Genomic DNA, 15,296 nt, shown 5'->3' with positions numbered 1-15,296 from the left:
GCCTCCGAAATCTCTAGCCTCTCGTAAAGGGTGAGGTTGACCTGCATGTCGGGAATGGAGCAAGAGTGGCTGCCGTCTCGAGGGGAACATATGTGATCCAACTTCCTAGCGGATTTGAGTTATCATTATATGATTGCTATTATGTACCCAGTCTTTGAAAAACATTATTTCGGTTTACTGCACTTGACAAACTTGGTTTTCATTTGTAATAGAGAATAATACTTGCATTTTCTCTTTGCACGATATGATTTATGGCAAGGCGGTCTCCATGAACGGAATTTATGTTTTAGATCAGACCACCAAAATATTACACGTAATGAATAAAAAGGTAAAGGTTGGTGACAAAGATCAAACGTATCTGGCACTGCTGCCGTATGGGACACATTAATGAGAAACGCGTAAAAAATGCTCATCAAAAATGGAGCTATCTCGGCCTTTGATTTTCAATCATTTGGCACGTGTGAATCATGTCTCATCGGTAAGATGACTCGGATTTCCTTCAAAGGTGTTGGAATGCGCGCTGCTGACCTATTAGGACTCATACACACGGATGTATGTGGTCCTATGTCAATCACCGCACGAGAAGGCTATAGGTATTTCATCACTTTCACGGACGATTTAAGTAGATATGGCTATGTCTACTTAATGAAGCACAAAAGTGAATCCTTTGAGAAATTCAAGGAATACCCCGAATAGGGTACGAACCTATTAGGTAGGAAGATTAAAACACTGCGTTCGGATCGTGGTGGCGAGTATCTTTCTCACGAGTTTGATCAACACCTAAAGGACTGTGGGATTGCCCTACGATTAACTCCACCGAACACCTCGGTTGAATGGTGTGTCCGAACGGAGAAATCGAACACTACTTGATATGGTTCGATCCATGATGAGTCACACCGTGTTGCCCGACTCGTTATGGGGTTATGCTCTTATGTCAGCTTGCTCTAATACTTAACAAGTCCGTCTAAAGTCATTGACAAGACTCCATATGAACTATGGAAGGAAACGGTCCCTAACTTGTCCTTTATACGGGTTTGGGGCTGCGAGGCTTATGTCAAGTGGAGACCTGAAGATAAGCTCGGCCCGCGATCGGTCAAGACATACTTTATAGGTTATCCTAAAGGAACACTTGGTCATTACTTCTATTCGCCAACCGAACAACGTGTATTTGTTGCGGCGGTCGACATTCTTAGAGAAGGAATTTCTCGAGAATGCAAAGAGTGATAGAACCTTCGACCTGTCGGAGATTCCAGAACCAAACACCGAGCAACCATTGGAGGAACCTGTTCCTTCAATCCCGGCTGCGGTGAATATTCCTGAGGAACCTAGGAGGTCGGGAAGAGTCTCTATTCCTCCAGACAGATACATTGGTATGGTCGAGGAACATGACATAGATGACGTTCTACTCTTAATGAGTAGTGAACCCGCAACCTATAAAGGTGCCATGACTAGTTCCGACTCAAAGCTATGGCTTGAGGCCATGCAATCCGAGATGGACTCTATGTATGAGAACAACGTATGGGATCTTGTTGACTTACCTGCTAAGGTTCGTCCCCTTCAATGCAAATGGCTTTACAAGATAAAGCATTCTGTGGAAGGTCAACAAGATATCTATAAAGCACGACTAGTTGCTAAAGGTTTCACCCAAGTGCCAGGTTTGCACTACGATGAAATTTTTGCACCCGTAGTCATCTTTGCGTTCCATTCGGATTATCTTAGCGATCGCCGCGTTTCATGACTATGAAATTTGGCAAATGGATGTGAAAACCGCCTTCTTAAACGGCTTTTTGGAGGAAGAGTTGTACATGGTACAACCCGAAGGTTTCATCGATCCATAACATCCTAAGAAAGTATGCAAACTTAAGCGTTCCATTTATGGACTTAAGCAAGCATCTCGGAGTTGGAATCATCGCTTCGACCAAGTGATTAAAGAAAATGGATTTACTCGATCGGTCGAGGAACCATGTTTATATATCAAGTCGAGTGGGAGCAAGATTGTTTTCCTAATATTATATGTTGACGACATACTCCTGATTGGGAATGACATACCTCTCTTAACTTCGGTGAAAGTATGGTTGAAAAACCATTTCCAGATGAAAGATCTGGGAGAGGCGCAAAGAATTCTAGGCATCAGTATCTATCGAGATAGATCACGACGGATGTTATCTCTCGGTCAGAGTCTTACATAGACAAAGTCCTAGAGAGATTCAAAGATGACTAACTCCAAGAAGGGGTTTCTTCCTATGGCTCCAGGGGTGCATTTGAGCAAATCTCGAGCACCGAGACACCGGAAGAAGAAAGAGCGCATGACACGGATTCCTTATGCTTCGGCTATAGGATCAATCATGTATGCCATGATATGCACACGTCCGGACGTGGCATATGCATTGAGTATGACAAGTCGATTCCAACAAAGATCCGGTGAATCACATTGGTTGGCTGTCAAGAACATTCTTAAGTACCTCCGGAGGACTAAAGATTGGGCATTGACTTATGGAGGCGAACAAAAGCTATGCGCAACCCATTCGCAGATGCTAGCTTCCAAACGGATCGTGATGACTCGAAATCTCGATCTGGATTCGTTTTTACTCTTAATGGCGCTATGATCAATACCGGAAGAGTTCGAAACAAATCATTACAAAAACATTCTACGACCGAGTCCGAGTACTATCTTTGCGTGGCGAAGCTACAAAGGAAGCGATATGGATGCGTCAATTCTTACATGGACTATCCGTAGTGCCTAGTTCGAATGACCCGATCACCATCTATTGCGACAATAGTGGTGCCATCTTCCAAGCTAAGGAGCCAAAGTCTAGCAACAAGTCTAGACATGTACAACGGAAAGCTCATCTAATCCGAGATTACGTGGAGCAAAAGGAAGTAGTGATAGACAAGATTGCTACCGATGATAACATAGCAGATCCTCTCACTAAAGCATTACGACAAGATAAGCATGAAGGGCATGTTAATTCCATGGGAATTAAACGTGTTCCTAAGTTGTAGTACTCTTTTATGGATTAGATTCATTCCCTTTTGTACTCTATACGACATCATCGTTTTGATATTTTATACATATTTTGTTTTTTCATGTGGAATTGTACGACAATTTTTGAACACCACAAAGTGAATCAACGAACATTATATTTTTCGGTCCTTAATTGCCCACATGAGCTGATAACTCTGGCAATTATTTTGTGACGTTGGTTGATGGTGGTTCAACGAGCCATAAGTCAACCATTGACCGACCAATCACAGAGGCGATTTATACGGATATCTCGTAGGACACAATTGTGACATCGACGTGGAGTCCTAAATGTTTTATAACATTCGGTGCCCCGTCGTGGATAGGACTTCCATGGTGATCCTAAGAGTCGATTCTTTTGACTATCGACTGTCTCTTGAGACTAAAGGCGATTTTGGGTGACTTTGGTTTCTTTCTCACGGTCATCCGTAAAGGGGGCCAAGTAGATTTTTTCTGGGTCATTTCATGCCGTGCTTAGATCGGAAGGAGTCGAGTTGAAGGAAATATTCAGCCTTTATCGGTACTCGATATTTCTCGGGGCCACTCGAGGAGTCAGAATCGAAATGCATGGCCATGCTCGGATACGGATTCGTTTTATCGCTTAAGTTACTCTCTAGTCGGGAAACCACTCTAGATACGGTCGATTGTAAATACGACCTTTGCGGATCCGGATCTGCAAATTGTTTTACATTGAGTGGGAGAAATTTTAAATGAATATGAGAATCGGTTATCGCACATACACTTGTACGGACAAGTGGGAGTTTGTTGGAGCTTGTGTCCTCCACTTAGTGCGGATAACGTCATTGCACATACACTTGTACGGACAAGTGGGAGCTTGTTGGGGTTGGTGTCCTTAACAATTAGTGCAAGGACTTATAAACCTCTAAAAGGATCAAAGGGCATACTTTTGGTATTATTATCCGTTGATCCACGTTTATCAATAACGGTTGGCTTGCTAGATAAGTTTGACGTTATTGTCATACGGATGGCGGTGATCAACTGGTCCCTAAAAGTCACACCTATAGGATACGTTTGAGAGACGTGATGGTATGAAAATACATCATGTAGATGCCAATTTTGACTAACCAAATAGTCGAGTTATTTGACTAATTTTTAGTCAAAATGTGATGTTGAGATATGTTATTTAATACGGATTAAATAATAATGGCTAAGACGAATTAAACGGTTAATTCGTAAAATTGAATATAAGCGTTTTATATTTAATTAAATGTATATTGAATATAATTATACAATATTGTCTTTGTCGGACATGTATTAATAATTCAACTAATCCGTGTTATTAGTTGATGTTTTAATATCCGATAACCGATGACAGTTTATAATATATACCGCGTCGTATACATTTTAGCCTCGGACCACGAGCTGAACGTAAGGAGAAAACGGAAGCCCATTCCCTCCTTGATCCACTCGGCCAAACCGAGATTAGGAGAACAAAAGGAGAGCTCCTCCTCTTGTTTAACCTAATCATTATTAGTGAAAAATAATTAGGGTTTTGGAGATTAAGTTTTCTCTGAAACCGAGATCTCACATCTCGAGAAAAACTCACATCAAGTTCTCCCAATATTGCAAGGCAATCGGAGAACACGTTCTAGCACAAGGGCATTTCTCGGACAAATCTTGGGTGCAACAATTAGGAGGGAATCTCGTTTGATTTCTGTTCTTTACGCCGTGCATCAAAGGACCCGAGGTTGATTCTTTATCTTTATCGTTTCATTGTTGTATTTCGTTTATGACCATATTTCACATGTTAAATTTACGTTATAGTCCTAAATTTAAAGGGTCTTATACGGATATTACCCCACATGAGTGGTAGTGGTAGTTGGGGGATGACCTGCTATGGTTGTGGCGGTGTAGGCCACAAGAGACATGAGTGTACGAGTTTACCTAGAGCTTTTCAGCGATCGGCTCAGGGGAGCTATTCTCAGGGGCCGGCACAGAGTTATGCGAGCAATAGACCGTCTGAGTCATGGTCTAACCGGGGAAGTCAGAGCTATCAGGGTGGAGGTAACCGCAATGGCGGTAATTCCTATCGAAAACCACTACGAACAACAACAACAATCGGGGTCCTGCTAAACCGACCACATCGGCCCGATCTTGTCCAGGGAGGTGGACAGAAGACCAGTGGAAAGCTGTTCATGATGGACAAGAAAGCAGCTGAGGATGATGCACATGTTATCACTGGTACTTTTCTTGTTAACGGTATTCATACCTTTGTTTTTTCTTATTCGGGGGCGTCTCAGTCGTTTGTATCTTCGAGTCATGTTAAACGATTGGGTTTGAGGGTATATGAGTCTGTAAATGAGAAAGTTTTTATACCTTCGGGTAAGTCTGTATCTTGTGGGAGGTTGTATAGGGATGTACCTATGATAGTTGGGCAAGTTGATCTACCTGTAGACTTGCTAGAGTTTCCTTTTGACGGTTTTGAGATGATAGTCGGGATGGATTGGTTGGGAAAGTATAAAGCTAAGATAGACTTTCATCAAAAGAAAGTGTCTTTGAGAGGTCCTAAGGGTGTTAGTGTGTCTTATCGTGGGCTTGTGGTCAAACCCAAAGTCAAGTTGATTGCAGCTGTTACCTTGAAGTCCTATCTGAGGAAGGGATGCCCTTTGATCTTGTGCCATGTGCGAGATGACCGGATAGAGAGTCCGACAGTTGATCAGATACCAGTGGTGGGAGAGTTTGCAGATGTCTTTCCAGAGGAGATTCCGGGGTTGCCACCGAAGAGGGAGATAGATTTCACAGTCGAGTTGAAACCAGGGACGGGGCCAATCTCTAAGGCATCGTACCGGATGGGTCCTTAGGAGATGGAGGAGCTCAGGAAACAGTTAGATGATCTGATAGAGAAGGGATACATTAGACCTAGTGTATCACCATAGGGAGCACCAGTTCTTTTTGTGAAGAAGAAAGATGGGAGTTTGAGGTTGTGCATAGACTACAGGGAGCTGAACCGAGTGACGGTGAAGAACAACTATCCTTTGCCAAGGATAGATGACTTGTTTGATCAGTTGAGTGGTGCATCAGTCTTTTCCAAGATTTATTTGAGGTCGGGATACCATCAGGTGAAGATTAGAGAGGTGGACATACCAAAGACAGCTTTCACGTCGACGTATGGCCATTATGAGTATGTGGTGATACCGTTTGGGTTATCTAATGCACCGGCTGTGTTTATTGATTTGATGAACATAATCTTCAGACAGATTTTGGACAAGTTTGTAGTGGTGTTTATCGATGACATCTTAATCTACTCCAAGACTAAGGAGGAGCATGAGGAGCATCAGAGGATTGTGTTGCAGACTTTGAGGTAGCATGAGTTATATGCTAAGTTGTCCAAGTGTGAGTTCTGGTTGGAGAAAGTTGCTTTTCTGGGGCATGTGATCTCTAAGGATGGGGTAGCTGTGGATCCGGCAAAGATTGAGGCAGTGACAAAGTGGGAAGCACCAAAGAACGTTGCTGAGATCAGGAGTTTCTTGGGTTTAGGTGGATACTACATACGGTTCGTGAAAGATTTCTCCAAGATTGCTAGACCTATGACAGCGTTGATGAGGAAAGAGAACAGGTTTCGTTGGGATGAGAGTTGTGAGACAGCGTTCCAAACATTAAAGGAGCGTTTGACCACAGCTCCTATCTTAGCATTGCCTGAACGGATCGAGAACTTTGAGGTGTATACAGATGCCCCAAAGAACGGGTTGGGATGTGTGTTGATGCAGAACGGCAAGGTGATTGCCTATGCTTCTAGGCAATTGAAGCCGTATGAGGAGAACTACCCTACACATGATCTGGAGTTGGGTGCAGTTGTGTTTTCTCTCAAGATATGGAGACATTACCTTTATGGGGCGACCTTTAAGGTATTTTCGGATCACAAGAGTCTCAAGTACATCTTCACTCAAAAGGAGTTGAACATGAGACAGAGGAGGTGGATGAAGCTGATTGGAGATTATGACATGGATATTATCTACCATGAAGAGAAAGCCAATGTTGTTGCAGATGCTTTGAGTAGGAAGAGTGTACATTCTTTGTGTACAGCTCTATCTTTGATGAGGTTGAGAGATGAGATGGGGAGGTTTGGGATACATATGATGCAGAGAGGGGATGCCATGGGAGATTTGACAGTGCAGCCTGATCTTCATGATGATATTCGAGGAAAACAGGCGTTGGATCCTAAGATGGTTGAGTGGAGAGCTGGAGTAGAGAAAGGGACAGTGTCTCGGTTCTCTATTCATACAGATGGTAGTTTGAGGTTTGACGGTAGGTGGTGTGTCCCTAATGATGAGGAGCTGAAAAAGACAATCATGACAAAGGCACATTGTACACCGTATTCAGTACATCCAGGTGGTGACAAGCTGTACAAGGATTTAAAGAATACGTTTTGGTGGCCTGGGATGAAGAAAGAAACAGCTGAGTTTGTGGCCCGTTGTTTGACATGCCAGAGAGTTAAAGGGGAACAGCGACGACCACAAGGTAAGATTCAGTCTTTAGAGGTACCTGAGTGGAAGTGGGAATCCATTTCTATGGATTTTATCGTGGGTTTGCCAAAGAGTCAACAGGGTAACAACATGATATGGGTAATAGTGGATCGACTGACCAAGTCAGCTCACTTTGTGTCAATACATGGACTAAGGCACAATTGGCTATGACTTATCGGAAGAATGTGCTTAAGTTACATGGAGTTCCTAAGGACATAGTATCTGACAGAGATGCGAGATTTATCTCAAGGTTTTGCAAAGAGTTGCAGGAATCTTTGGGAACAACTTTGAAGATGAGTACAGCATTTCATCCTACGACAGACGGTCGGACTGAGAGAACGATCAAGACTCTTGAGGATATGTTACGAGCTTGCGTGATGGACTTTGGTGGTAGCTGGGAACAGAGGTTGGATTTGATAGAGTTTTCTTACAACAACAGCTATCACACTAGTATTGGTATGGCACCGTTCGAGGCCTTATATGGGAGGAGAGGTAGGAGTCCGATTTGTTGGGATGAAAGTGCTGAGGCAGTGGTTCTAGGACCAGAGATGGTACATGAGATGGTTGAGCAGATTAAGATGATCAGGGAAAGGATGAGAGCGGCTCAGGATAGACAAAAGAGTTATGCAGATCTACATCGCCGGGATATAGAGTTTCAGGTTGGGGACAAGGTTCTTCTGAAAGTGTCTCCTATGCGTGGGGTTATGAGATTTGGGAAGAAAGGCAAGCTGAGTCAGAAGTTCATCGAGCCTTATGAGATCTTAGAGCGGGTTGGAGAGGTTGCATATCGTCTGGTTTTACCAGCTGCGTTAGAGAGAGTGCATAATGTGTTTCATGTATCTTAGTTGCGGAAGTATGTGAGTGACCCGTCACATGTGTTAGAGGTAGAGAGCTTAGAGCTAGATGAGTCTTTGTCATATCTTGAGGTGCCTAAGCAGATTATTGACCGGAAGGTCAGGAAGACTAGGAGTGGTGAGACAGTTTTGCTTAAGATCCTTGGTCTAACCACGAGTCTGAGGAAGCTACATGGGAGGCAGATGAGGCCATGAGAGAGCGTTACCCTTTCCTTTTTTATCAGGTATGTATGGTTACGGGGACGTAACCTTGTTTCTTTTAGGGGGTAAGAGATGATCGCGAAGAGTTTTAAGAGCTTTTTATGCCTTTTTATGTTGTGTCGGTATGTTTGTTGTGGTTGAGTCGGGTTGAGTTTGGGGTAGTAACATGTTTTATGTTGAGTTTTGTTTTGGTTGTTGAGTCGGGAGTGTAGTAGTGTGTGTCTTTGTTTTGTTGTGGCTTGAACTTCGGGGACGAAGTTCTTTTTAAGGAGGGAAGACTGTAATACTACGGTTTTATGAGTCTCTGGGTACTCTATCGAGTGGGTCTTACTCTGTCGAGTAAGGGTGTGTTGCGTTTTAAAAATAGTTTCTGACCTGTTGGGTACTCGATCGAGTAACCTTGATACTTGATCGAGTAGGGGGCACTCGATCGAGTACCTCAGCTACTCGATCGAGTAGCCGGTTTACGGGGGGATGATTTGTCGGGTTTTGTTAATAATGCGATTTGGTATATAATTACTTCCGTCACTTTATTTAAACACTTTTATAAACCTAATCACTTTCAAAGAGAAAACAAACTACGTTCTTCGCATCAATCGCATTGTTGACAAATCCCGGAGCTTGGAAGGTCGGATTTCACCTTTCTTTGTACCTTTGTAATCCTTGCGTCGAGGGTAAGATCTACATACTGTTTTTATAGTATTCTGTTAAAGTTAGTTAAACCCTAATATTGGGATTTGGGGGTTTTGTTGTTTTTCGTGATTGGTAGTGATTATATGTTTGTATGTTAGGAGGAGGATTCGTAGAAGAAGCCTTTTGATATCAGCAGTGAGATCGTCTGACTGTGTTGCTTTCCAGGTAGAGTTTCCCTACTCAGTATTAGTCCCATAATGTGTTGTTGGTGTTTTGTGGTTGTTGAATATTATCATACTCGTATTGTGACGATTGCTAGATTTGGTTGATTGATAGTAGTTGTGATTGTTTGTATCTGTCTGTGTTCTTCGGGGCGCGTCCTTGGCTTAGTGGAGTCACATGCGGGAGTGGCTTCACGCCCATTATTCGCCTTCTGTGGAACCCGCCACAGAAGGGATGTGCACATTAAGGAATTTGGGTTTATCGCTCGACGGAGATGAGCGGGGATTTGGGGGGTACGGCTGCGGTCCCCCACTGGCGGCGTGGAGTGACCTATTGCGATGGTCACTCTGGCAGGGCTACACACTTTAGTGTGTAGTCAGGATTGTGGAGTTGGGATTGGAGTTCGGAGTTTATCTGTACTGATTGAGCTGTTTGTTTACTGTGTTGTTGGTTTATATAAATTGTGTGATTAGTACTGACCCCGTTTATTGTTTTAAAAACTGTGGTGATCCATTCGGGGATGGTGAGCAGTTATTGAGCAGGTATGAGTCGAGTTACATGGGATAGCTGGGATGTGCCACCGTCTGATGATAGAGTCTTCCGCTGTAGCATGATTAGTTTATCACACATTTCTTTTAGTTGTTGGTTTTGAGAACTTGTAACCGTATTTTGATATTTGGTTTTGGATTGTAACCTTTCACTAAAGTTATACTATTTAAATGTTGTTTCGTTATTGTCTTATGATTATCATTGCCTCGGGCAACCGAGATGGTAGCATCTTTATACCTGAGTGGTCCTGGTAAGGCACTTGGAGTGTGGGGGTGTTAGACTCACGGAAAGGGTGTTCATCTAGCCAGATAGATTTTACTAAACAGGAAAACTACTAATTATCATAAACTCAATGACCACTCCAAACACCCCAAAACGCCAATCCCAGGCTAACACGGGCAAACAGGACGATCCCATGAGTTTACAGTAACTAGTAATTTACAGGAGTTTAAACTACCAACCAGATCTTAAAAGAGTATAAAGAGTATCGTTATTTCGAGTATCATCACCACCAAGAGTATTATTACCAGGAAGGATAAAAATTAATTTCTTTAGCTAGTCATAGTTCAACATAAAGGATTTAGCCTAGAAGGCTCATCCTTAAACTTTAAAATTTTAATTAAAAAAAAACAGAAAATAAAAAGAAACAGAAAAATACTTACAAATATAAGGTTGTGCTCTAAACAAGATTTTTATTGATTAACAGAAATTTTTACAAGAGAGAAGTTTTTTTAGAGAGAAGGCGTTCGTAGAAAACCTGATGCCTTCTGCTATGCTACAAGCCCTCCTTGTATAGGCAGAGGGAAAAAGAAAAGACAAACAAAAGTGCGTAAGCACTTACATCATACTTGACAACATTATTGCCGCTTTTACAAAAGTATCTTTTTAAAAGATAAACCTTAATAATTGTAAATAGTAGTGGACAACTGTCCTGGACACCTGGCCTTCTAGATGTCGCTAATTTTTAATCTTGTTTACCCACTTTTTTTACCCTCAATCCATAAAGCTGCTTTTTTATCTTCTTTGCAAAGAAGATCTTCATATGGGTCCTGAGCATCTTGCATCAGGTTGTTGTATGAGGTTTGGCTGTGTAGTGAAGCCATTGATACATCTGAAGTTGAAGCTTCTTCATTTCTTTTCTGCTTCAGAGTTTTTAATAAGGTTTTTTGATAAACCTCCTTGATCTCTTCTTCACTCATTTCTTCTATATCAAGGGAATCTCCAGCCCATAGATTCACAACAGCATCAATTTATTTCCCTCTTTGCTGTTTGTCAGCCTTCTCTTTATCTTCTAAGTAAGAATTCAATTTTACTTTTAACAAATTAATAGTGATGATGGAGTTAAGTTCACCATTTTCATCAACCTCCATCATTGTCTTCCAAAATTTTGAATAAGACCTATTTTTGAGACAAAATAAGTCCTGGGTATAACCCGTTGTGGGAACAGCTCCCCATATCCACAGAATTGAAAATTCCATAAAAAAATTTAAATCTTCAGGAATATAATCCTGTCCAGAGGGCTTAAGCCCTTGCCATTTTCCAAAATACTCTTTAAAGAGTTCTAGAAGAATTTTTGGGGTGGTGCCATAAAAATTCCACCATTTAATAAACCATGAGGGGACATCCATATTGTCCACATGGATTTTAATAAACCATGTATGAGTTTGAGATTCATTCTCATATAATAACGCCTTATCAAAGGCTTGGATATAATCCCAGTAATTGTATTTCATATGAACATTATTCACCATAATAGGTTTTTCTTCCATAGGGGATATACCCCATTCATTTATGGGATGTATTTTCCCAATAATAATCTTTGAGAATTTATAACTTTCACCAGCGTAAAAGTGTTTAATAGTGCAATCATTTGCTTTAAGAAGCTCTTCATAGAAGAGTCTGTACTTATATGTTTCCTGGGTATAACCCAGTTTACCAAGGTACCTTTTATGGAGGTACCGGGGATTATTCTCCCATTTCTTATCGGATTCATTAAGAAGAAGTATAACTCTTTCTTCCTTATCATTGAGGATCATATCATCCTCTTTCTTAATAATGGTTTGTACTGCTGATGAGTACGAATAAGAACTTCCGGGTATATCCGGTCTTCTTACAACTTCTGATCTATTGGTTTCCATTGTAACCAATCTTTGGTTTCCATACTGAACAAGGATATTAGGTCCTTGTCCCCGTCCTCGACCTCTAGAAGAGGTTCCTCTTCCTCTTCCTCTAGAAGAGGTTCCTCGTCCTCTATAAGAGGATAATTCCATTTGAAATATTTCTGCATATAAATAAGAAACAGACATAATTAAGAGTATATGACAATTTTTAATCATATATAAAACCTTCGATATCAAGGATTTCATCACTTTGTAAACGATATAGTTCTAAAGTGCTATATTTACAGTCCAAATAGTAGGTTGAAAGCCTTTTCCTTAAGGATTGTTTAAAACTAGGTCTTGGCCTTAGATAGCGCCATTGGTAATTTATTATTCTATGACGTCTTATTCTTTGTAAATAATGTTGGTATGTAATGTTGATCATAGGTCTTACTTTTTGTAAATAATACTGATATCTTACTTTTTGTAAATTATACTGATATATTTTGATCATAAATATTCTCTAGTTAAGAAATCAGGAAGGTGATTATCCTCACCTTTTTTTATAAATAATCTGAAAATCAAAAGGTGCCAAATGAGATTGCCATCTTGCAAACATTTGTTTTGACACATCATGCGTAAAATCTTTTGTAAACATATATTTAGCCGTTTTACAGTCAGTTTTTACTATGAAAGGTTTATTATATAAATCGTCTTGAAATTTCAAAATACATTTAACAATAGCTAATACTTCTTTAGCTATGGTAGCATAATTACCTTGGGCCTTATTCCATTTACCTGAATAAAATCGAACAAGGAGCTCTTTTTTTAGTAACTGGTTCTATCTGTTTTAATATACCACCATACCTCTTTTCTGAGGCATCTGTTTCTATAATTTTTTCCCAATGGGGATTAGCCAAAGATAAACAAGGCAAAGATATAACTTTAGCTTTAATCTTTCTAACAGTGTTAGTATGGTCCTCTGTCCAAGGAGTTGCATTCTTTTTTAATCTATCATATAAAATAGCTGTATCCTCAGCAATATTTTTATAATAAGGAGATATATAATTAAGACTTCCTAGAAATCTTTGTAACTGAGTTTTATCTAATATTTCATCTGGAAACTTTGATCCAAATTCAATACTTCTGTTAATAGGAATTATACTTCCTTTTTCTATATTATGACCAAGAAATCTTATCTTGGTTTGGAAGAGTGACATCTTTGGTTTAGAAATTACCAATCCATTTCTAATAATAATCTTTTGGAAAGTATCCAAATGCTTAAAATGCATTTCAATGGTTTTAGAAAAAACTAATATGTCATCAATATAAACAATAATAAAGTCCGCATAATCATTAAAAATCTCATTCATAATCTTCTGAAATTCAGAAGGAGCATTCTTCAAGCCGAACGGCATGACATTCCATTCATATTGTCCAAATGGAACATTAAAAGTTGTTTTATACCTATCATCTGGATGTATTTGTATTTGTCAATATCCTGATTTTAAATCAAATTTAGAAAATATAACAGAATCATATAGTCTGTCTAACAAATCTTTTTTATTAGGTATAGGATATCTGATCCATTTTAATACCTTATTTAAAGGTTTATAATTAATAACAAGTCTAGGGACACCCTTTTCTTGTTCTATATGTTTATTAACATAAAAAGTCGCACACGACCATGGTGATTTAGAGGCAGTAATTAATTTTTTATCTAATAAAGAAGCTATTTCTTTTTTACATAAGGTTAAATACTCCGAATTCATTTGACAGGGTCTTGCCTTAGTCGGAATATTCTTCTCTTCAAAATCCACTTCATAAGGAAGGGTTACAACATATTTTTTCCTATCCCAAAATGCAGAGGGATGATCTCCACATATTGTGGTAGCAAAAGTATTGCTTATTAAAGTGATTTTACTTTGTAACTTAGGGTTCTGTAATTTTTCATCAAGAGTTAACATTGTAACTTCTTGTTTTAGAAAATTTAATTGTTTTTCTTTATTTATTAAATGATCATATACTTGATGTAAAATCTTAGTAATAGGCTTTGTAATAAATTTAAAAGTAATAGGGTCTCCTTTGTAAGTAGCCACAATTTTCTCATTATCCCCATGAGTGATGGGATAAAGTTGATTAATAAAAGGAGTTCCTAGTATAACTGGAGTAGTTAATTTATCTTTTACTAATAAAAAAGATGAAGGAATGCATTTTTTATCCACACAAACATAAGCTTTAGGGATTTTAAATTCAATATTTAATTTATCTCCTCCCGCATGAGAAAGAGTATGAGAGGTTTTCTCAAAATATTTAGTTGGTATTAATCCTTCTTGAATAACATTTAGATCAGCTCCGCTGTCTACAAGAGCAATCAAATTATTTTCAAAATGATTTTTAATTTTTAAATTAATTTTTATGTACCATTTTTGGTGAATAACAGATTCTATAGTCTGCAAAAATTCTGAATTAGGTTCTGCAGAAATTATTTGGTCCATTTTTGCAGATTCTTCAATTTTCTCTATATCTTTATAATTTTCCAAACTATTTTCTAAGTTATCATTTAACTCTTTATTGTGATCAAAAACTTGTAACATTTCAAGATTAGATATTCTTACATCTTGACTTTTTATTTTTCCACGAATATCTTTAATCTCTATTTTAAGATTATCCATTTCTTTAAGAACATCTTGTAATGATGTGGGTGTAGAGTTTAATTTCTTATTTTTCAATATTTTGAAAAGTTCATTCATTGTATAAGGTTCATTATTTTCCTGGGTTTTTAAAGGAAATGAATTGTTAGAATTACTAGGTTCTTCACCCATAATATCCAGAATTTTTGATCTAGCTTCTGGATCCTTAATCTTTTGAAGAATTTCAACCCAATGATGGGATTCTAACACATTAATCTTATGATCTTCAAATTGGGATATCAAATTGTAAAGATCTTTTTCTTCTTTTATGCATGGTTTATTTTGAGAACACGGTTCACATTCTGAACTAGAAATATCAGAAGAGTCAGATATATATGAATCTTCATCTATTAATTTTACTTCATTATCAGAAGATGAACTAGAGCTGCTTGATTCATTATTTGTGAGAAATATTTTATATAACTCATCTTTAATTTCATTATCAACATTAAGAGTAGAAATCTTTTTCTTAACCCAACAATTTTTTGCTATATGTCCAACCTTATTGCATTTATAACATATAGGCGGGGTTTCCCATT

This window comes from Silene latifolia, chromosome 6, assembly GCF_048544455.1.
Source record: "Silene latifolia isolate original U9 population chromosome 6, ASM4854445v1, whole genome shotgun sequence".
In the NCBI taxonomy this organism is placed as follows: Eukaryota; Viridiplantae; Streptophyta; class Magnoliopsida; order Caryophyllales; family Caryophyllaceae; genus Silene; species Silene latifolia.
Note: the sequence above shows the minus strand (reverse complement) of the source record.